This window comes from Onychomys torridus, chromosome 16, assembly GCF_903995425.1.
Source record: "Onychomys torridus chromosome 16, mOncTor1.1, whole genome shotgun sequence".
NCBI lineage: Eukaryota > Metazoa > Chordata > Mammalia > Rodentia > Cricetidae > Onychomys > Onychomys torridus.
The window spans coordinates 11,816,121-11,838,406 of record NC_050458.1 but is presented as its reverse complement, the minus strand read 5'-3'; the positions used below and the strand labels follow the sequence as shown (position 1 = coordinate 11,838,406).

At 37.7% G+C, this 22,286-nt stretch overlaps 1 protein-coding gene across 1 annotated transcript in view; it reads left to right on the top strand.

Moving 5' to 3' along the window:
- The first annotated feature begins 1,745 nt into the window (after positions 1-1,745).
- Sybu (syntabulin) overlaps positions 1,746-22,286 on the top strand; it is a 109,503-nt gene continuing 88,962 nt past the window's right edge. The window contains exon 1 of the mRNA XM_036208614.1: positions 1,746-2,211. The gene's annotated coding sequence lies outside the window, so the exon portion shown is untranslated. The remainder of the gene's footprint in view (positions 2,212-22,286) is intronic.

The following is a 22,286-nucleotide window of genomic DNA, read 5'->3' as shown; positions in this document are numbered from 1 at the left end:
TCAAGAATCTACCTTTTTATCTTATCACACATGTGAAACTGTCAAAAATTAAAGTCAAATAAAAATGTTAAATATTTAGCTTCAAGGTAGGCTATAGGTATTTGCTATATCCTCAATTTCAAAGAATCCTTTTATACCTTTGTACTACATTGTCAAGAAATGTGGAACAAAACTGTTGGCCAGCCCTCCACTCTAGTTCCACAGTAAAATCAGCACCGTGCCCACTCTGATGAAAAGCATTCCTACTGAGATTTTCCTTCCCTTTCCATTTCCAGTCTGCTTAACCCTAGTCTGGATAGTCTGGTCTGGAGCTGCCCATCAGTCAGCCCCATGTACTCCTTCTCACTTCCTCACATTAAAGCTTTCACCCTCAACCCTCACACCCGACATAACACACTTTGTGTTTTTAATTTTTCAATCTTCTGTCTACAGATTCAGTGATGTTTCCTTCCAAACAGTGGAATCTATATTGTAAAGGCAAGGCTGTTTCACTTTAAAATTAATCACCCAGAGTTCTATTGTACTTTTTTTTCTAACTCCACAATGATCTCTAAAGAACCATAGACAGTTCAAGGGGCACTATATCTGATGGGCTGGGCTGTTGACAGAGGAAACCGAATTCCTAGGACACAGTTCTAAAAGAACCTAAGCCAGACTGATGAAGGAAATGCAAGACAACCAGCAATTTTAACCAAAAGCCACAGGGGGAATGCAGATCCATCCATTAAAAACCCATAGAAAATTAAATTCAAAGGTTGGATCCTGAACAGCAATGGAGGAGGTGGGGCAAAGTGCATACTAAGACATATTAAGGTCAAGACTGAACCGGAAAGAAAGAGGTGGAGGGAGGGAACAGGAGAGGGCAGGAAAGGAGAAAGGGATTTATGAAACTCTCTATGGGCAGAAGTCTACGGAAAATAATGCTATCTAGAGTTGGGGGGGGGGAGCAGACAGACACAACCTTTCTCACAGAAGGCTTCCTCCAGGGGCACAAGTGCAAAGTAGAAATAAAATAAACCAGCAAGAAATTCCCCTGGAACTCCTTAGCCAGCTCTGGTGGATGCCCTTTACCTCTTAGTTTATGAGGGGAGGAGCAAATAGACTAGTCCTGAAGAGTTCTAGAAGACTTAAAAGTTTTGGGTGGACTACTTGGAACTGTAATATTGCTGATGAAAGCAAACATCTTCCTATTTGTCTCTTGAGACTCTCACCTTTGCAGAGCGGCAGGTAGAGAAGTTGATGCCTAGTTTTGCACTTCAAGTAGAAAATTAAAACACGATTGATCTCCAGTCTCCTGAGTCTTTTCAGCCTTTCCTAAAAACAGCACAAATTCTATCTCTATTCCATTAGCTATTAAAGAAGTTAGTTTGTTATTGTTGTTAATGCTATTATCTCCTAAGAACCAGAAAGTAAATGGCCATGTATGTCCCTAGGTCAGAAATCTGAGCACTTAAGACACCTTGCTAGCAGGAAGTAGGCAAGGTCGTTGATGAACTTGGAAAAGGGTCTGCAGCTGCATAAATGTTGTCTCCTTAGGAGATCCCAAGCAGCCTTTGATAGTGAGGGGAATTTTTCCAAGGACAGGTTGTCCTATAAGTCCTTGCTGCGGTTTCCAAGGTTTTACAGCTCCTTCTCCAGGGTCAGAGTACTCCTGCCCCAGGCCGACGGCCACCCCTGGGGCTTCATTGCAGCCCTGCAAACAGACACCCATCTCCCGCCCTGGATGGTGCTCCCCCAACTGGCGGGAACCAGAGGCACTGCAGTGCGACACCCCGCTGGGAGCTGAATCTGAAGCCCCGAGCTTGTGATCTACACAGGCCCTGGTGATAGCGGCCTGACCTTCGGTTTGTGAGTCCCAGAGAAGAAGCCTGGGGATAATCGGCCCTCTGGTCGTTTTTGCACCCCCACCTACCCGTGCCGAGTCTCCGGTCTCCGGCGCGTGTCCCCACGTGTTCCGAAGCCCCAGGTACCGCCGCGCTGGCGCCAGAAGCCAAGAGGCCGAGGGGACCGGAGCGCACCGGCTGCCGCCGCACCACGTGTGCTAGCCGGGCTGGCGCGGGCGGAGCGGGCCAGGTCCGGCTCCTCCAGCCCCAGCGCAAACCGGCTGTCACGCGCCGAGTCGCAGGCCGGCGGCCCAGCCCGGTCCCAGCCTCCGGGGCGCGCGGGGACACCTTCTGGACAGCGCGATGGACCCGGTCTGCAAAGGAAACGGTAAGACGCACGCTTTGGTGTCAGTGCCTGTGGGCAGAGGAGGGCAACCAATGCCTTAGTTCAAGGAGGTCAGAAGGACCACTGACCCCAGAACCACCCCTTTCATTGAAGGAGATACTCAGGGTGCTCTGGAGAAACTCAAGGAGGTCATAGGAAATTGAACACGAGGTGCTCTCCAGAGAGGGACACCAAGGCGAAAGTGGCCCTGTGTGATTGGTTATTGAAACAATCTGACTGCAATCTGCAATCGTCAGGTTGGCTAGAGCAGCATGTTGGCCATCAGTTTTGGATGCCCCTTGCCTGATATTTCTCAGAAGCCAGGCTTGAAAATGGCGCCTTTCGAAAAGGAAGGTTCAGTTTTTAAAAAGGTGTCTCCAAACGCCCTCTGGAGAATGGATCGTTCCCAAGTGCTTAGCCTTCATGTTTGTGTTTCCTAGGTGATTTTTTTCATAAAGATTATGCGAGGTGAAAAAGATTAATCTGGATTTCATGGCTATGTGGTTGAAAATGATAGACCATGTCAAAAATGGGTGGTGTCAAGAGCTGTCAATATATAATGGGAATGGGTGGTAGAACCAGCCAAAAGAAGGGATCTGGAACCTTACATTGCTGTGTGGGAAGACACCTAAATCTTCAAATTAAGAAGCCACTTGGGCAACGCTTCTTTCCTGGTGTTTTTATCTTCTTCTCCAGGGTGGTGGATACAAGTGAGTGACTCCATTGCTGATTGTCAGGGTCCTCTTCATCGTCTTACTTCGTGACCACAGAGCATGAGCAACCCTACTCCTGAATGTCCTTTTCTAGAACAAAGCCAAACTTGAACCCTTGCAGTATCTGTATTTTAGATTCTGCTGCAGCAATGCCGGCCAGGTTGTTTAATCCAGTATAGTAGGGGAGTGGTGTCTTTTACTACCCCAAAGGAAACCCTGGGGGCAAAAAGGGCTTAGACAGGCTCTCTGGGCCAAGTTTTCTCTGAGTGGCATTTGAGAGACTAGTACATTTGTCACTCTGAAAGCGGCATATTACTATAATGCCAATTTATTTGACACTTTATTTGACAATGGCACTATTTACATGAAAGTACATGTAAAGCATACATTCAATCTACTTTAAATTGTATTTCATTAACTTGATATAGACTTTATAGTTAAAGTCTTTAAGGTAATATCATAATAAAACTAAACAATCAGATATATTAAGTGTTGCCACTCTGAATATATTGGGCCCTGATTTCATATTTTTATTGATTTATTTATTTGTGTGTGTGTGTATATGTGTGTGTGTGTGTGTGTGTGTGTGTGTGTGTGTGTGTGTGTGTGAACATGCTTGTGTACTTAGGTGCGTGCATCTCATGGATCCTGTGTAGATTTCATGGGGCGAATTTAGGAGTTGGTTCTCTCCTTCTGTTTTAAGGGTCTTGGGTGAAGCTCAGGTTAGTAGTCTTGGAGGCAAGCAACTTTACATGCTGAGATGAGGCTTCAGTTTTGTAGATGAGCAACTGAGGGTGGCAGAAAAAGTCGTCAAAGGTGTGAATAATTAGCCAATGGCAAATTTCAAACCAGCATGCCCTAAAGACCAGACATGGGAGGGTCATGTGTATTTTAGTAAATGGGTGATTTTACAAACTAGTAGTGACTTGCTGAGTTTAGCCACACTTGAGAGAAGTGTGATTCTAAAAGAATAACATGAGGGTAAACTCTGAAATGATGGCATGGTTGTGCACCTTGACTGTGATGGTTGTACAAACCTATACACATGACAAAATGTCAGAGTTTTAGACACACTACACCAACGTCCATTTCCTGATTCAGATGTCACACTATAGCTATATAAAATGTAGTTGTTGGAAAATAAACAGAGGGTACGTAGGATATCTCTGTAACTTTCTTTGCTACTTTCTATGAATCTATAATTATTTCACAATAGAAACCTTTCTTTAAAGTCACTTTTAAAGTACATCAAATTCCAACATTGCCTATTTTTATAAATCCAAGCATCCACAAAATGATTTACTTAAATATATGTGCTATCTAAAATAGTTAAGTACCTAAAATACTTGTTATATAAACTAATATTTGCATACTTCTTTACTTACATTGTTAAAGACAAATTTTCCATATATAAGATATTATATTAGATTGAAAAATACACATTTTAGGTATTACTGTCTATGTAGGAAAACTGCATAGTGTAACTCAATAGTATATGCCATGTATATTAATTTCAGCAGGTTTTTTTTTCTCTTAATTTTGGGGATATGAGGAACAAATAATCTCTGAAATGCTTGCTATGTTAAATTAGAAGCTTGATGTTTATCTTTCCTGGTATTTTTTTTTTCCTGCATGAAAATACAGAGGCCCTGAATCTCTAACTTGGCTTTCATCTTAACAAAGTATGTCCTGTGCCGGGCACCTGCATACAGAGCCAGCACCTTGCAGAAGTGATAGGAAGGGCATGTTTTCTATAGAAAGGAAGTGTGTTCATAAATAATTCTCTCTTTAAGAAAATCAGGAATATAAATCAAATTTGGATTTTTAAGATCTGTCCTTTTAAGGAGTCTCTACTTCAAAGATTGACTACCAATGGAAGAAGCCCCATAGTACTCAAATGTAACCCTAAAGGAGTCTGGAAGCTAAATCATTGGTCATCCTGTAGAGCAAGTTCTTAGCAATACTAGACAAGCTTCTAAATAGGCTTTCTGCATAGAGAATATGGGGCTCCAAAAATGCCAGTTTTACTGGTGTCCTTTATAATTTCCACCATCACTGAATATAAGCTACTGTGTTTACTTAATATTATTTTAAACACACTGTTCTCCATTAGACTTTATCTGTGGAATGAAGCCCATACTGTGTAGAAAAATGCATACTTAACTTTTAAAGAATTACCTGGAAATCACCCCAAGTCATCTGTGAACTGCAGTTGTGCACTTGGCACACTGGGAGACAATATAAGGTTTGAGGCATGTTTTAGGGAGTGAGGAGAGAGGGAAGCCTAGTTACACAGAACAGCAGGAGAACGTACTAATAGTCACCTACGCATTTGACTCCTCATTATCTTTTCATGTGGTCTTGCAAAATGCCTCCTTGTGTCTAGAAGAGTTCTGTGCTATATCCCAGCACAGAAAGGGCTATATCCTAGCCCCTTCCAGCATTAGAGAGACTCAAGCATCCTTATTTTGAAACTGACTCAGACTCACATAATCACAGTGTACATCCTGGCACCCAACCAGAAATTCTCAGGAATAATCTCATGTAAAACTTTCCAGATTCCTCACGGAAGTGCATATGCTTTCCCACATGTCCCAAGCTGATAGACAGCCTACGGGCCAGATTCAATTCACAAATGTATTTACTTCATTTTAAAAGTCAGGATGATATTCACTTATGAAAGGTTGAAATTAAAACTTTTTTTAAAAATCAAGAGAATTTGCTTTTAGAAATCAAAATTTCTAGCTTCAGAGGGCCTGGCAGGTTATAGGAAAAGGCACAGGCTTTTCTGCAGAGGGGGTCTGATGCTATTCCAAAATGAGCTAGGAAAGGACCAAAAGCCGACGTCTAAGCACCAATGTTTTCTTTACTAACTGCTCGAAAAGCACTTCTTGACTGTTAAATTTTTAAACATTTAAAATATTTAAATATGATATGTAAATAATTGAATATTTAAATAAAAATTAAGGTGAATTTTAATTTAATTGAATATTAAATTTAATAATGTAAACTTAAAGACTGAAGTAAATAAAATTAAAATATATAAAATATTTAAATATTATTAAAAAATTTTTAAATGTAAGTCTCAACAGTTTTAGTGGTTTTTCCTTCTTTAGTTTTGAAGCAACAACGTTAGACATTTCCTTTCGGCATTTGATTTTTTTGGGGTGCAGTGGGGCTCTTTTTTCTTCTCCAAGGTTCTTTAGAGATGCTCACAGTGGTGCTGGGACTCTGTCCTGCTGGTAAAAGACGGCACTCTCAAGCCTGGCCATAACCATCCAGCTGTCAAATGAACTGAGTGCTTTCACACTAATATCCACCCTAGCTCAGCTCCTCACTCACAAGTTATGTTCTGCAGTTTTAACTTTGGAAATTATTTTTGCTTCCTTCAAATATAATTAAAATGAACGTGTTTTTCTCTCTTACTATTTTTGCAGTTAAATGACTTGCTAATCTTGACACTCTAAAAGGAAGTCTTACTGTATCATATTTTTTGGGAATCCAAAACTTTGGATTTTTCAACTACTCACGTTAGTTGTATTAGCAGTGGTAATGTTTACTATTATAATATTTCACTTGAATATTTAGCTAGCTAAACCTCATTATTGACTGTGATAATTGGTAGCAGAATGAGATGGATTTGGTCCTCTAAGTTGAACAGCAAGTGGGAAAGGGAAGGAAAAGACAATGAGAAGCTATCTATTACTCAAAAAAAAAAATGAATGTATAAAAATAGGAATTTAATCTCAAAAGAGAACATTCTTTCTTATTCCCCACAGAAAATGATGAACCTTTGATGACCCAACCAAAGACAGTTTCCTGACTTAAAACCATAAAAATCACTTCATGTTCACCCTGCTAACAGTTCATTTCTTTCCCTGGGGCAGAGTGACATATTTTGTAGAATGAACAGAGAGTGGGGTAGAGGATAATAATAACCAACTTTCTCCTTACTTCCTTGATTTAACTTGTGCCCAGGGAAATGCAATTTGTAATTTCATCAATTTCATACCATTAATATACATTAAACTAACTCTAAAAGGTATGGAATAATAGTCTGAGTGAGTAGGTGCTATTAAACTCAATGACACCTTTGATGCATTTATTAAAATGATGCATGCCTTTGAAAGGGCCATTATGTTTCCATAAGATAGAAGGGGAGAGAAGTGTAAACTCTACCATACTATCTAGATGAACATCCTTCCATACCCATTTGTTTCTTGGTGTATTAAAAAGAAAGGTGGATACTATAAGGTTATTTTTTTTGTAATTGTATCTTTTATATTTTGATATTGTAATTACATCATCCTTCCCTTTCTTCCTTCCAAACCCTCCTGTATGCCATTTCTCTTTCAAATTCATGGCCTTTTTTCAATAGTTGTTATTATATACACATATGTATATAACATGTATTCTTAAATACATAAATACAAACTGCTCAGTCTGTACAATTTTACTGGTATGTATGTTTCAGGGCTGATCATTCATTACTGGATAATCAATTAGTGTGCTCTTCCCTGGAGAAGATTTTCTTCCCTTTTAACACTCCTTACTTGACTATAGTTCTTTGTGTAAAGTTGAAGATTGGCATGTTTATTGCTGTTGTCCTTGTTCAGCTCATGTTTAGGCAGTCATGTTGATGAGATTTTATGGGTGTAAGCTTTTACCATTCCTAGGAGACACAATCTCACAGCACACCTGATTCTGTGACTCCTACAATCTTCCCACCCTCTCTTATGCAATGATCCTTGAAATTCTCTCATCTGGGCTGACAATGCTCCCTCCAAAAGCCAAGACCACATAATAACAACCTCAGCACTAGGCATGATAAGCCCTCTTTTGAATTGTTGGTCAGGATTGTTCAAGAGACTCTTAAAACATTAAAGACTATTGCTATTGCCCTTGGCTTCCTCCTGGAGTGGGAGAGGTAAGTTCTTGTTGCTGAAGACACCATGCATTTCACATACAGAAGCCAGAGGCTGCTGAGCTGGAACTGACCTGTAAGTCCCCTACCTAAGGACTAGTTTCCATGTTACCAAAATAGGGAAGCAACCAACTGTTCTGCCCAGCTATGATACTTATGAGCCACAACCACTACTGTCATGGCATACTAAACCAAAGGAATGGTGTGATAGTGACACACATACCCTGGAAGTAACCAACAGCTCTCTAATTGGACTAAACTCACTCACCAAGAAGTAAATCATGCTAGGAAAACCTAGCAAACTACTAAGGCTAATGAAGTCATGGATCTAGGAGAAGTACCCCAAACCACCACTTTACTAAGCCAACATAATTCTTAGCTACATTCTAAATATTTGTCCGTATTCCCATAGGTAAGTGTAGTCCTCACCCCTCATCAAGGAAACTTCTCTTTGCAAAAGATGGAGAACATTATAGACAACCATAATCAAAGTGTAGAGCTGTGGAATCCAGTCTGAAATGATGTCTACACAACAGCTCTCATACCTAAGGTTATTTCTTATTACTGAAAATATTTTTACCATAAAATATATTCTGATCATGATTTTGCCTCCCCTGCTTCCTCCCAGATCATTCCTACCACCTCACCCATCCAAATCTTTTGTGTTTTGTGAATTTTCTTCTTATGTCTTTATGTCTGTGTGTATGTGTTCCTTGTGATTTTCTTGCTGTTTGCTTTTCATTCTGGCTTTTTTTTTTTTTTTTTTTTTTTGGTTTTTGGTTTTTGAAGACAGGGTTTCTCTGTGTAGCTTTGCGCCTTTCCTGGAACTCACTTTGGAGACCAGGCTGGCCTCGAACTCACAGAGCCTGCCTCTGCCTCCCGACTGCTGGGACTAAAGGCGTGTGCCACCACCGCCTGGCTCATTCTGGCTTTTTTCCTTTTATTTGCCTGTTTGTTTTCTAAGTTTATTTCTTAACCCTTACATTAGGGAATGTTTCTTGTAGCTCCTGTATTGTCTTAGATGTTCTGTCCATGGTGCTGAATTGGTCTCTTTCTCTGAGACAACCCCCATTCTCCCCCACTACATGTAGAAGGGAAAACTGTTGTTTCTCCTGGCTAACAACTTTTAAAACATGAATATAATGCTGGATGGTGGTAGCACACTGCCATTAATCTCAGCACTCACTCAGGAGGCAGAGGCAGGCTGAACTCTGAGTTCAAGGACAGCCTGATCTTTAAAGTCTGTTCCAGGACAGCCTGGGCTACACAGAGAAACCCTCTCTCTCAAAAAAAAAAAAAAAAAAAAATCATGAATATAAATTTAGAAATTTGTGTATTGTACAACTTTGTAGTTATGATAAAAGAACATATGGAAACATTATTACTTTGTGTATTTGAGGAATTTGGAAGGGGAATAGCAAATGTTTGTGTTTAACATAAAGTTCCACCTTGGCTTCTTCATCTTTTAACTCTTACAGTTCTTTACTCTCAAACTGTAATATGGCAATGCTATTAATAGTCACTGACTTCTGTTCATTTGCCAAAACCTTTTCAGTTTATATTTTGAGATGCGACTACTTTGAGCATTCCTTGTGTAATTTCAAGCAAGGCAAAGTCATACACTTTCTAATAATAAACCACAATTTGCATTCTCTTTTTATATACCAATAGAATACTTACGATCACTTTTAAGATAAATTTACTGAGACATATAGTTGTGAAAATTGCCAATGATTTTAACATATGGTGCTTGCTACTAAGAAGTCAAAAAGTTAATAATGGTTGCAGATATATTGAAAATAAGACCATGAGGTAGTACATATCACTAAAATATAACACCAGTGAGGAACTGAGTCAGTTTGGTATTCTCACTGATTTACTATCTCTATTCCCTAACTCAGTTCCCAACACATAGTAAATTTAGTTCCTATTGGTTGCATGAATTAGAAGGTGAAGGATAGAATAAGTACAAAAAAAAAAAAAAAAGAGAGTTGGTGGCACTGATCACGTGGTACCAGCTCCCCTTTAGAGAGGACACACATTCACCAATTGCCAAATTAGAGAACTGATATGGATTTTTCTGTTTTCCCTAATGTATTAAAATATCAAGAGCAAAAATAAGTGTGTTTTTCTTCCATGTGTATGAAATGCTACATACTGGTGTGTTTCCTTTACAGTACCTCCCTTAGTGGTCATACAACCATTGTCAGTTTTTTCCTTCAAGTGTGGGAAGTTAACCAACTTGCTTACATAATCCAGCAAATAAATAAGACTTAAAATTTTTTTAAATGACTAATTTTTAGTCCCCAAATCTCAGCCAACCTTAGCATTTAGGTGCCTTTTCAATTTTCATATCACCATTTAAATTAAAGCTCTTCAAAAATCTAACCCTCTTGATCAGTTTATGATAAGTTTCTTATGCATAAATACATTTCCTTTCCTACCTACCATTGGGTTACATGGGAAATAGAGAAAGAAAATGACATCATGGAAAGTGACTCATACTTAGTACTCTCAATTAGCAATGTTTCCTAACACTCCACTAGAGGAATAATACTCCAGCAATGTATTCTTTCCTATAGTAAATGGTGTCTAGTTACAGATAGAGGAAAATGTTCTGCAAAGGGAAATTATTTTCTACTTTCCCACAAGACCTAGTTCAAACATTTGAACTTCTTGAACAATTTTGACTTACACATTAAACTAATTACAGAAGCATCATTAGTAAAGCCACCAATTATTTTTACATTTCCCTAGTGCAACTGATATTTTTGTTTTTGTGTTGTACTTTTGAGACCAAAACTTGCAAATCTTGCATCTCTTTTGAGCTTGTATTGTTAACCATCACTGGCACATATGCAGAAAACTCACCAACCATCTTAAATCAACTAAAAAATAACAAAAGAATATTGGGAAAAAGGAATCTATAGAGAAGCTATATTAAGCATATAAAATCCCTACCATTCATAATTTAGCACTCTGACATCCAGTTAAGGGAATTAAAATTGAAAAATTAACTAAATACAGACAAAAACACTGTATGTACTAGAAATACCTCATTTTTCTCATTGCAAAAGACAAAAGACAATCTATTTTTCTTTGGTGAAATGATGATAGAGCTATGTGCTAGATGAAGTGGCTGATATGTTGTTCATGTGCTTAGTTGTTCTGTATGCAAATAAATATCCACAGAGACTTGTACAATATAGGTATGATGATAGCACCACTACTTGCTCTAAAAGACTTTTCCTGGTCATTGAACAGTATATTTTGTTGTTCAATTATCACATATAAGGAGAAGAAAATGAGCATTAGTCTTATGAACACTAAGAAAGGAAATTAAGAAAAGCATCTCAAACCCTTCCTAAAATCTTGAGATCTGATATTAATAACTTGCTTTGTATTTATTGAATATAGTAATTATAGCATTAAACATTGTTTATATTAAACTTCCTCCATACTTCAAAATGTATCATGTTAACACATAAATAATTATAAGGCTACCTGTTTTTTTTTCTTTTCATGTTGTTAACTTTTTCACAGCATTTTTTCATCCCATTATGTTGCACTTTTATCTACATTTCACTGTCCTTAGAAACTGATTTCCTGACTCCTTTTGCATATATCAGGGAAATTTTACATACCAGAAAGAAGAAAATTGTGGAAATTTTCAAAGACCTGTCCTTGGCTTTCTTTTGCACATCTAAAGTAAGCAGAAATGCAATGTGTGTAGTGTATGTCTCTTATAAAGGAGACCAACCACAATGTGACAACCAATTTCTAACTATCTGGACTCACATTTATTATGTGTCTTTTTTTGCTAGAATACAAGGGAGGGCTCATCTCCTAGGCTGTACTTGCTCCATCAGAGTACTTCAGCTGAAGTTTTGTCAGAGAGGATCAATGTTCTCTGAGCATGCAGAAATGCAAACAGAAAATTTTCATTAGCATCCTACTAAAACAAAGAGGTAGCAGGGGACACTACAAATCAGTACAGATTTCTCTGGTTTCCAATTAGAGGATAAACATAGCAACCAGACCCTTGAATTCTTTTAATAAGTCTCCATCCCTTGCCCCAGAACTAAAACTTTCTTTTTTGACACAGCCTCTCACTCAGTACTCTCAGTTGGCCTAGAAGTTCCCTATGTAGACCAGGCTGACCTTGAACTCCCAGAGATCCACTTGCCCCTGCCTCCTGAATACTGGAATTAAAGGCATTCACCACCAAACCTGACAGGTACAGCAGTAATTTTTTGATAACTTCTCCTTTTTTTTTTTTTTTTTTTTTTTTGGTTTTTCAAGACAGGGTTTCTCTGTGTAGCTTTGCGCCTTTCCTGGAACTCGCTTTGGAGACCAGGCTGGCCTCAAACTCACAGAGATCCTCCTGCCTCTGCTTCCTGAGTGCTGGGAATAAAGGCATGCGCCACCACTGCCCGGACTTCTCCTTCTTAATAGGTAAGTTTGCTTGTGATCATGAATGAGAAATTTTTTGTTTTGAGAGGGATTATTTCCTTATCAAAGATTTGTCATAATATCCTAAGAAATTTAAAGAAGATAGGTTAACTGGGCACTGTTTTATAAAATGTTGCTGTTTTTTCAAAGTTTAGTTTTGAAGTTAGAAGGAGTCTGAAGAAAATTTCAATTTTCAAATGAGCATTTAAACAGTGAAGAACTCACACTTCCTGACTTTCTCCAAAAGAATTACAAATTGTAGAACTTAGAATTTATTCCAGCTTTTCCTTGGGGTAGAGAGCATCTTGGCTTTCACCAAACCACACAAAATTCCATTCTGTCAACTTCACTGTGATTGTCTGTAAGCCGACTGACAGGAAAGAAGCACAAAGTGTGGTAGTGTGTGGTTAGTCCCACACCCACCAGATTGAAAGCAGCTGGGGACTGAGCTTCAGTTAGTATCTATTCTGAGTTTATTCCAGGTTAGATGGTTTTATATTACAAGCTCTATCTTAAAAAGTAACTGAGAACTAATTCTTAATTCAAAACCATTTATGAAATGTAGTGTGAGAAGTTAGCCATTTTGAAGTTGTACAAATTGAATATGTGTACAGCATTTGAGAGTTTGTACATGCTTTCCTAGTTCAAAATTAGTACAGTTTAGAATGTGTTTCTGTTCCTAACTGGAACTACTGTACTGTATTTTCTTTATACTTAATTATCTAGCATTTACATTTTGAAAATAGTTAACATGAATATAATAGTTGACTTTAGAACTTGGAGATTCTTGTAGACAAAATTGGATTTAAATGTTTATAGGTTCCAATGCTTTCTACAAGGAGGAAAAGTCATTGACCAAATGATCTCAGGCAACTGTGTAGTAAGACTTATGTTTTCCCAGACCTTCAGAAATCTATTCTGAAGTGGCGACCATCACTGTGACCCGGTTATGACATATCAGATGACAGAGTCATCAAATTCTCCCTGTGCTTCCTCCCTCACAGCCACCTGGTACCATACTCCACTTGTTATTTCAGTCACATGAACAAACACTGCAGAATCCTGCTCCTACTGTTGGAAACAACTCAGAGGTACATGTGTGAATCAATTAGAATCACATAGTAGACCCCAAGGAATTCTAGTCTTCAGCCAAGGTGCAGAGCCACTTCCTGAGAAAGAATTGTCTTTCTCCACCATCTTAAAATTCCTTTGGAACTGCTTTTTTTTTCTGTGCCTAAATAAGGTACAGAAGATATAGATACATCTTTACGACAAAGCAGTAAATGACACTCCAAGACTCCACCAATCACACTATATGTTTAGCTTCAAGGATGTGACACAGGTGACTTTTGTCTTATGTTGTAAGTGCTAATGTATTTGGAGTCAAGTCTTGAAAAGCAAATTTTTGTTGTTGTTGTTGTTTTGGCTTGCTTTTTGTTTTGTTTTTCAAGACAGGGTTTCTCTGTGTAGTTTTGGTGGCTGTCCTGGAACTCACTCTGTAGACCAGGCTGGACTCGAACTCACAGAGATCCACCTGCCTCTGCCTCCTGAGTACTGGGGATTAAAGGCGTGCACCAAAATGCCCGGCTTTTTTCTTTTTGAAAGGTTTAGGGGGTCTTAAATTTTATTTTTCTAGATCTAAATATATCTGTATCTAAATATAAAAAAACAGTGTTTGAGTTATTCAGCAATGTTTATCATACTCCTCTTGCTTCTGAGGCCCGTCTCAGTCTATAGTTTGGAAGTAATCAAAGACAGTTTCCTCATAAAGAAAAATAAATGAGAGTGGACTTTACTTCATTTACTGAGTTACTAAAAGAATCAGGAGATGATGCCTATTTGAAGTTATAACAAGGTCTTTGAAACACAATAGGTATGTATTTGAAGATAGTCTTAATATTTGCTCTTTAGCTTATTAGTTTGAGCATTAAAACATCTGCTAGCCTTAGCAATGGGTATGAAAAACTTTTGTGGTTTGTCATTTTATTTATTTTTTAATATTTGGATTTTTGGGGGGTGTTTTCATGTGTGCATGGTGCTGGTGTGGCACTCACAGAACCTATGGGCATCTGCTCTCTTCTTCTAATGTGTGGGTTCAGGGATGGAATTCAGGTCATCAGGCTTAGTGGCTACACCTTTACCCCCTGAGCCATCTCCCCAGCCCTACTTCTTGTTTTTAAATGTAGACTAACTCAAAGCTTTACTGAAACATAATGTGTATTTCTTTGTAATTGTTTTCAAAATAATTAATTGAGTTTGAAGTTACTAAAATGCAGAAAATAAAAAGATTTTTTTTCTACAGTATATACTATAAGGCTTAAATATTTTAAACAGCTGACCACTTCCAAAGTTATCCGTGAGATGGCAGGTTCATGTGTTCCTAATTTTGTAAGAAATTCATTCCCTCTCAAGCGCTATGACTGTTGTTCAATTTAATAAGAAAATTTTAATCCCTTAATAATTTTAATCATTAATAAGTCACTTTTAATCATCATGCAACTTATAAACATCAATGGAGCTATGATTCTCAGCATAGAAAATTCTACGGCCTCCTGTTCTTTCAGTTGAATTCCTGCTAATCTATATTTGTATATCAAAAATAACAAAGAAAAACAAAAGTCTTTAATGCTGATCATGAAATTAGAGTTACACAGATTGTCTTGATAATGGGCTAGATTACTTAATACCAGATTCCAAGTTGCTAAAGCACAGTTTATTAAATGCACAACAGACAAAATTGTTTGCATTTGCTACAGCCTTTCCAATGATGAGTCTTCCTTCTGAGCAGCTAATTAGTAATGCCAAAAAGAGTTCTCCTAAGATGACAAATCTGAGTCTAAGATGCATGCAGAAGTGGGATGCAGGATGAGGTTAATTCAAAACTCATTTTTTTTTTTGTTTTATGAGACAGGGTTTCTCTGTGTAGCTTTGGAGCCTGTCCTGGAACTCTTTCTGTAGACCAGGCTGGCCTCGAACTCACAGAGATCCACCTGCCTCTGCCTCCTGAGTACTGAGATCAAAGGCGTGCACCTTTCTTATTCATTATCAAGATTGTACAGATCAGGGCAAAACAATTTAGTGAAAAAATAAAGATGATTTGAATTCTTATTCTTAAATTATATGCTGCATTTTCACACCCATGTTATCCAGGGTTTTTTTTTTTTTTTTTTTTTAATAAATGTTCTCAAAAAGAGCTACAGCAATAATCACTTTCAATTTTTGTAGAAGAGGAGTATATGTTCCTCATTTTTGTAAGTCAATATTTATAAAGTAACCACAGCTCTTCTGGGCACCTCAACTAAGTTAAAGCCCTAAACCAGCTCCACATTCTTAAAAGAATCATAAATCCTACGTAACTCAAAAAACACAAGTGCTGTGGACTCTCCCAAAATTGACCAGGTGTCAGTTTTATTTCATATTTTTACATTTACACAGAATGTAGAGCAAAACTAGTGTGAAACTTCTCAAATGCCACCCTCACTAAAATTATTTTAGGGGGAAAGCCCTGCTGGCCTAACTCCTGGAGTGGAAAATGAAACTCTGGTGGATCGCAGGACCCTCTGGAGCATTCTTGTAAGAACTCACCGTGGAAGGCTGCGGCTACCTTCTGTGAACATCCTTCCACCCCCACTAAAGAAGCACCCTTTGAGGCAGAGGCCTCATACACTGCTCAGAACACATTTCTGAACCAAGCCCATGTGTATGTATTCCTTCTATTTCCAATGGCATGCGTGAATAATGAATAGGAAGCTTATGAAATATGCACTCAGATAGCCTTCCTCTCTTCTTAGACTGTACTGCTCCCGTAATGAGGTAACAAGGGGCGCTAAAATAACAGTCTCAGACTGAATGTGGTTTACCCTCACATACAGTTATCTCCATGCAAATTTAGTCCACTCTGCCAAAAAGAATGACTCTGTAGAAGGAATACCAGTGTTGTGCATTGAAGTGAGATTTCCATGCCTTCTTGCTGTACTATGAATTGGAAAGAGCAAATAATCTTGACTAGAAAATAGTCTGAGTGATACTGTTCTAATCTTTTACAAAGAGTATGCAGATTTCAGCATTAGGACACAAAAAGGAGAAATTCTGTGCTAAGTGCCTCTGCCTCCCTCCTCTTCTCCTTTCCATTTTCCTTCTCTCTCTCTCCCTCCCTGTCTTTTCAAGTTATACATAACACACAGAAGGAATGTAGAAAAAATAACAGAAAGGACAAACTAAGGATGGTTTGTGGAATTTATATTCTGTGAGAGTTGAAACAGTGTTCTTTACTTCAAACCTACACTTAAGCACATTATACTTAAATGATGATGAAAGATATGTTATAGAAGTAAAACATCCTTTATACTCCCTTCAGGAGCATTCACAAGACCAAAGGGTAATTTTCCAATAGCCTTATATGATATTAAATATTATGAGGAAAGCATCATTGTAAGAGGTGTGTTAGCAGGCATAAAATTTTTAAACTATGTAAGTTAATATTATCAATGATGTGGTTTTCTGGGACTTTTAAAAATAAATAGTGAAGTCTCATTTTCAAAATGTTTCCTTCAGGTAGAACTTAACCTGTTTGACATGACGTTTTGATGCGGTCATTGGTGTGTTCATATACACCCCTGTTGACTATACCTTGTAACAGAATAAAAGAGAGAGCTGGTCTCTACATCATAAAACCCGTATATCTGTGTTCTGATCACAGTTTTATTACTATTACTAACCTTTCCTTAGTTTCACTTAAGCATTGATCTGCATTTTTAAACTGAAAACATGTCAGTAATGACAAGCATCAATCAGTTACTAAGGCTTAAAAGACATTATTGCATGCACAGAAATGGATCTCTCAGTTTAAAAGCATAGTGTGGATTAAAGGCCAGCCAATACTAGTTGCATAAAACAACAGAGATAAGTTTAAGCTAACAAATAAATGTCCAAGTAGAAACTCTGAAGCCAATTGATGTATTCTCCCATATTTTAAATAATACCAGCAGACTGCCTACTATTTTTCCTTCAACACATAGAAGAAAGCTATAGAGAAGAAAGGGTCCATCAAAAGTAACTTAAACTGAGGTACGTAGAGCTACATTTCTCAGCTTATACTCTAGACATTAAAAACATACAGTGTTTGGGTAAAATTGACATGATATTAAATCAGAAAAAAAACAATGTCCTGGTGAAATCTAATACTTTGATATACTTTACATATACATGTAATCCAGTCAATCAGATTTTATAGTTATTTATGCCAGAACTGATTTTTTTTTTTCAATTACATAGATCAGTTGCTTTACAGAACTAAATACATCAGGGAAGCAAGCCTGAATTCCCACCATCTAGTGACGTTTTTGTTGTTTTTAGTGTCTCTCCTTTGTCTGACATGTGGATACATTTTAGTCCGTTTGTACTTAATATTTAGTGTAAGTAAATGAAATACATGTATTACTCTTAAATACCATAGCAAAAGTGAAGGAAATTTTCAGATTATAAGTTCCTGAGATTGGGTTCCAGCACAGACATTTCCACTATTGATCTTCTCTGGGACTATAGGTTTGGAAATAAAATATTTACCATTCAGCGTTTCCTTTCCTCAGTCTGCATTGCACTCATCCTATAGTCTTCTAAAGCACTCGTCTTTGGCATAAATGGCCTGAAAGAGAAGAATACTAGTTTGCTACTTTTCAATTAGGGGTTTTGCTTTTATTTTTTTATTTTTTATTTTTCCTCAAAACCGCACCTTTTTTTCTATTCTTCTAGTGTGTTTATATACAGACAAAGTCATTCAAGCTACATTATATTCTGGGCTTATGTTTTAGAGAAATCATGTAAGGACAATGAAACTAATAGTAGTATGAAATTCTTTAAATTTCCAATTTTCTTAAGAAATTAGAAAAGATTATTTTTCTTTAAATACTAGATAATATTGGTAGCTTATAACTAGAGCCCTAATATTCAAATTGGGTCTCTAAAGGCTTAAAACACATGGTTCAGCGAGGTGGGGGAGTGGAGGACGTAACACGCCTACAGTTTGTTACCAGCATAGTGGAAAGAGCCTCCGCTATTAAAAGTCTCTGGTTTCCTATGTCTGTTTCCATCTCTACTCTCTCTTCACTTCTCCATCCATCTTCTCCCAATCTGAACAGCTGTTTAATGTCTCTTTTTCATCCTCCTCTTTTTCTTCCTCCTCCTCCTTCTCTTTCCTTCTTTTTCTCTTTCTCTTAGCAAAATTTATTCTGCTGCTTTGCCAAAAAGCCCATTAGCTCCCTGATCCAAAGGCCTGTGGAATCAGGCCAGCTCTCACTCATTCTCCTGAGAATCAGGAGAATGTCCAGAATGAACTTGAACTTTGGCATTGAAGATGTATAAGTTGAATTTTATTTTTGTGGGAGTCACCATTGTCTACAAGTAATTTCAACACTTGCGAGTTTCCTTTTCCTCATCAGATGTAGGTTGTAACACTCACCTCAAGCAGTCTTGTATTTTTTTCAAGACAGGGTTTCTCTGTGTTGCTGTTGGTGTTTTTGCTCTTTTGTGGGGGAGGGGTCATGCCACCCTGCTCCCAAATAAATTTACACACTGAGGCTTATTCTTAATTATGAATGCCTGGCCTTTGCTTGGCTTAGTTTCTTAACAGTTTTTCTTAACTTTAAATGATCTTATCTATCTTTTGCCTCTGGGGAGTTTCCATTCTCTTCTGTAAATCATACTCTTACTCTTGTTGTGTAGCTGGGTGGCTGGCCCCTAGTCTTCCTTTTCTGGCTCCTAGCTCTCCTCTTTTCCTTTTTTCTCTTCTCCCAGATTTTTCCTTCTATTTATCCTCCCTGCCTGCCAGCCCTGCCTATTTCTCTCTCCTGCCTCACTATTGGCCATTCGGCTCTTTATTAGACCATCAAGTGTTTTAGACAGGCAAAGTAACACAGCTTCATAGAGTTAAACAAATGAATCATAAACAAAAGTTACACACCTTAAAATAATATTCTACTATACTGGGTAGCTTTCGAGCCTGTCCTGGAATTCCCTCTGTAGACCAGGCTGGCCTCAAATTCACAGAGATTTGTCTGCATATGCCCCTGGAGTGCTGGGATTAAAGACATGTGCCACCACCACCAGGCCTTTTTTGTTTGTTCGTTTGTTTATTTTCTTGTTTGTTTTTTGTTTTGTTCTCAAGCAATCTTTAAGTGTTAGATGGTGAACATTTGTTTATCCCAGCACAGTACTCATCAATAAATGACAGCTTCAATTTCAGGACTTAGAATAATGACTCTTTATGGCTTTTACCAAAGCAAACAATCAGGGTTGAAGAAGCTTGTATACATTGTTCACCATTGAAATATGTCTAAGAGAGTTTAAACAGCATGCTACCTCTCCTCAGCCTTTGCAGTATACAATAATTGATTTTATATTGAAGTTGACAATTTCACATGTATAGCAATTCCAGGTAAAAATCTATCCAGCCTTGCCTCTGTTATATTGCTGTCTTCCTTGTCCTTTATTGCATTTATTCAATAAAAAATTTACATTGAAACAATTTACAAACAAGCCAAGGGTGAGGGGTAGTGGTGCACGCCTTTAATTTCAACACTGGGGAGGCAGAGCCAGGAGGATCTCCGAGTTCGAGGCCAGCCTAGTCTACAGAGTGAGATCCAGGACAGGCACCAAAAACTACACAAAGAAATCCTGAATCGAAAAATAAAAAAAATGTTTAAAAAAATTTACAAACAAATTGAATGGATACACCCTTACTTTTTTCTTTATTAATACTATTATTCTTTAACTACGTAAAATTTTCACAACAGGAAGTTGATGTGCTAAAATGCTTTGTGTGGGCTAAAATAAGGGAACAAAGAAGGAAATACAAACTTTGTTTTGAGATTTTGTTCACTCACCATACTTTATGGAGGTAGAGAGGTTTGTGGTATTATGCAATTTAAAACATGAATTATCAAATTTTCTTATAGTGCTTCAAAGTTGGTAGTAGTGACATAATCATTGTCTTTATGTAGGGAGTGCTGGTCACTGCAAATCAGTTTCAGTAAACACCGTTGAAATACATCCAAGAGAGTTCAAGTAGCTACATCTTCTCAGTCTCTGTTGCACATAATTGATCTGATATAAAAGTTGAAATTCTCATATGTAAACCAATTCCAGATAAATTGAGGTATTTGTGATTAAATTAGAAGACAAGGTAAAAGGAGAGCACTGAGATTGAGAAGCCAAGACAGAAGAGAAAGAATACCCTGTGCGTCCATCACATTTCCCAAAGGCTCTAAGATCTTAAAGGAACGCTCTGTGTATAAAATTACTGAATTAGTTAACTTGACCCTAATATTAAAGTTAATGCTACATTTTAAATGTTTAATGTTTAGGCTTTGAATAAAGCCTTGGCCCTCAGTTGAGAAGAGTCTTGTTTCCCAGGGGACATTTGCTGATTTGGAGGCATTTTTGACTTGTCAGTACTTGAGTTGTGGAAAGGTGGTTGATAATGAGTAGAAGTTGGAAATGCTCCTAAGCATCCTCTGAAGCAGAGAACTGCCTCACAACAGGTATTATCCAGCTCAGTGGTTTGTATCAAGCTGAGAGTCAGAACTCAGGAATGAAGCCATGGACTTTCAAAGAATGTGTTGAGTTGCTGGATTTCCCACTTCCAAACTCCGCTCTGTCCCTGCCATTGGCATAGCTCTCGCCACTCAGAAGCATGGCAGCCTCGGTATTCATCTTTTATCTTAAAGCAGTTGCTCACAGCTCCTATTTACAGAGCGTGCCATAGTTACTTGGTTTCTAGTGGGGATTTAATGTGCTTTGGAAACTTAGCAAGAAATATGCAAGTTCTCAGTAAAGAGAATTTGTGGAACAGAAAAGCTGAACAGCAGGCATTTTCTCCCCCAACTCCAAATGCCTTTAGAGGATCCAAAATTGGAAGTGTGAATAGAACTACTTTGTATTTTAAATAGATGTATTTGGGAAGCATTGGTACAGTGCCTTCAGCACATGAAATCTTCGCTGCTACATGGTCGCTTATTTAGAAGTGTGATGGAGTGCAAAGAAACTGCACCAGCACGAGGAATCAGTTAAATTTTTTAAAAAGTGAAAAATAGTTTCATAGAACATGTGCCTGGTTACAAATCAGCTGACACACACAGGCAGAAGACTGACCAACTATCGCAAAGCTACTGACTTGTCTTACTTCCTTAGATAAATCAACAGGGAGCTTTCCATTAATTTGTTTGCACTAATTAGATGATTTGGAGGGGGCATTGAATTTGTCACCATTTAACCAATTGTCTCTTTTAAATCCAGTGAACATAAGAGATATAAATTCCTCCTGACACACAAAACAAAGATCTCTACACATTTAAAATTGTTGGTCACAGTAAAAATCGGTTAGAAAACTCTAGAAATCGACCCTCCTTCATCCAACTGATTACTGCTAATGCATGGGGTGTGCTGTCTAGTATAGTACCATGTGTCACATGCTCACTGAGAACTTGACATGTGGCTCAACTCAAATGAATCCTGTTTTGAAGTATTGGCTCCCAAAAACGCTCGTAGGTTTTTATATTGATATATGTTGAAATGAAATTCTTGAGTTAAAATAAAATACATACTACAATTAATTTTTTTTTTACATTGGAGTATCTCTCTTTCTAGGTATGATACAAAAGTAAATGCCAAGTAATACAGTTGGGGAGCAGTGTAAGGTGCCATTAGTCAGCAAAATTTTCTTTTCTTTTGATTAGAGCCATTGTACAAATCAGTAATTTACTTAAATTTTCAATTTTTTCATTATTGTTGATATATATAGATTTACTAAGGCCAGAAAATACCATCATTAGCACTGTGCAAAGTGAGTAATTGCCTATTAAATTAGCTTAGGTGGTCATACTGCATTTTTATTAGTCTCATTAATGATAATACTAATACTATTTGGACTATGTGTTGATCATTTGGTTCTCACTTTCTCACTATTATCTAAGACTTGTTTGAATTATGTGTAT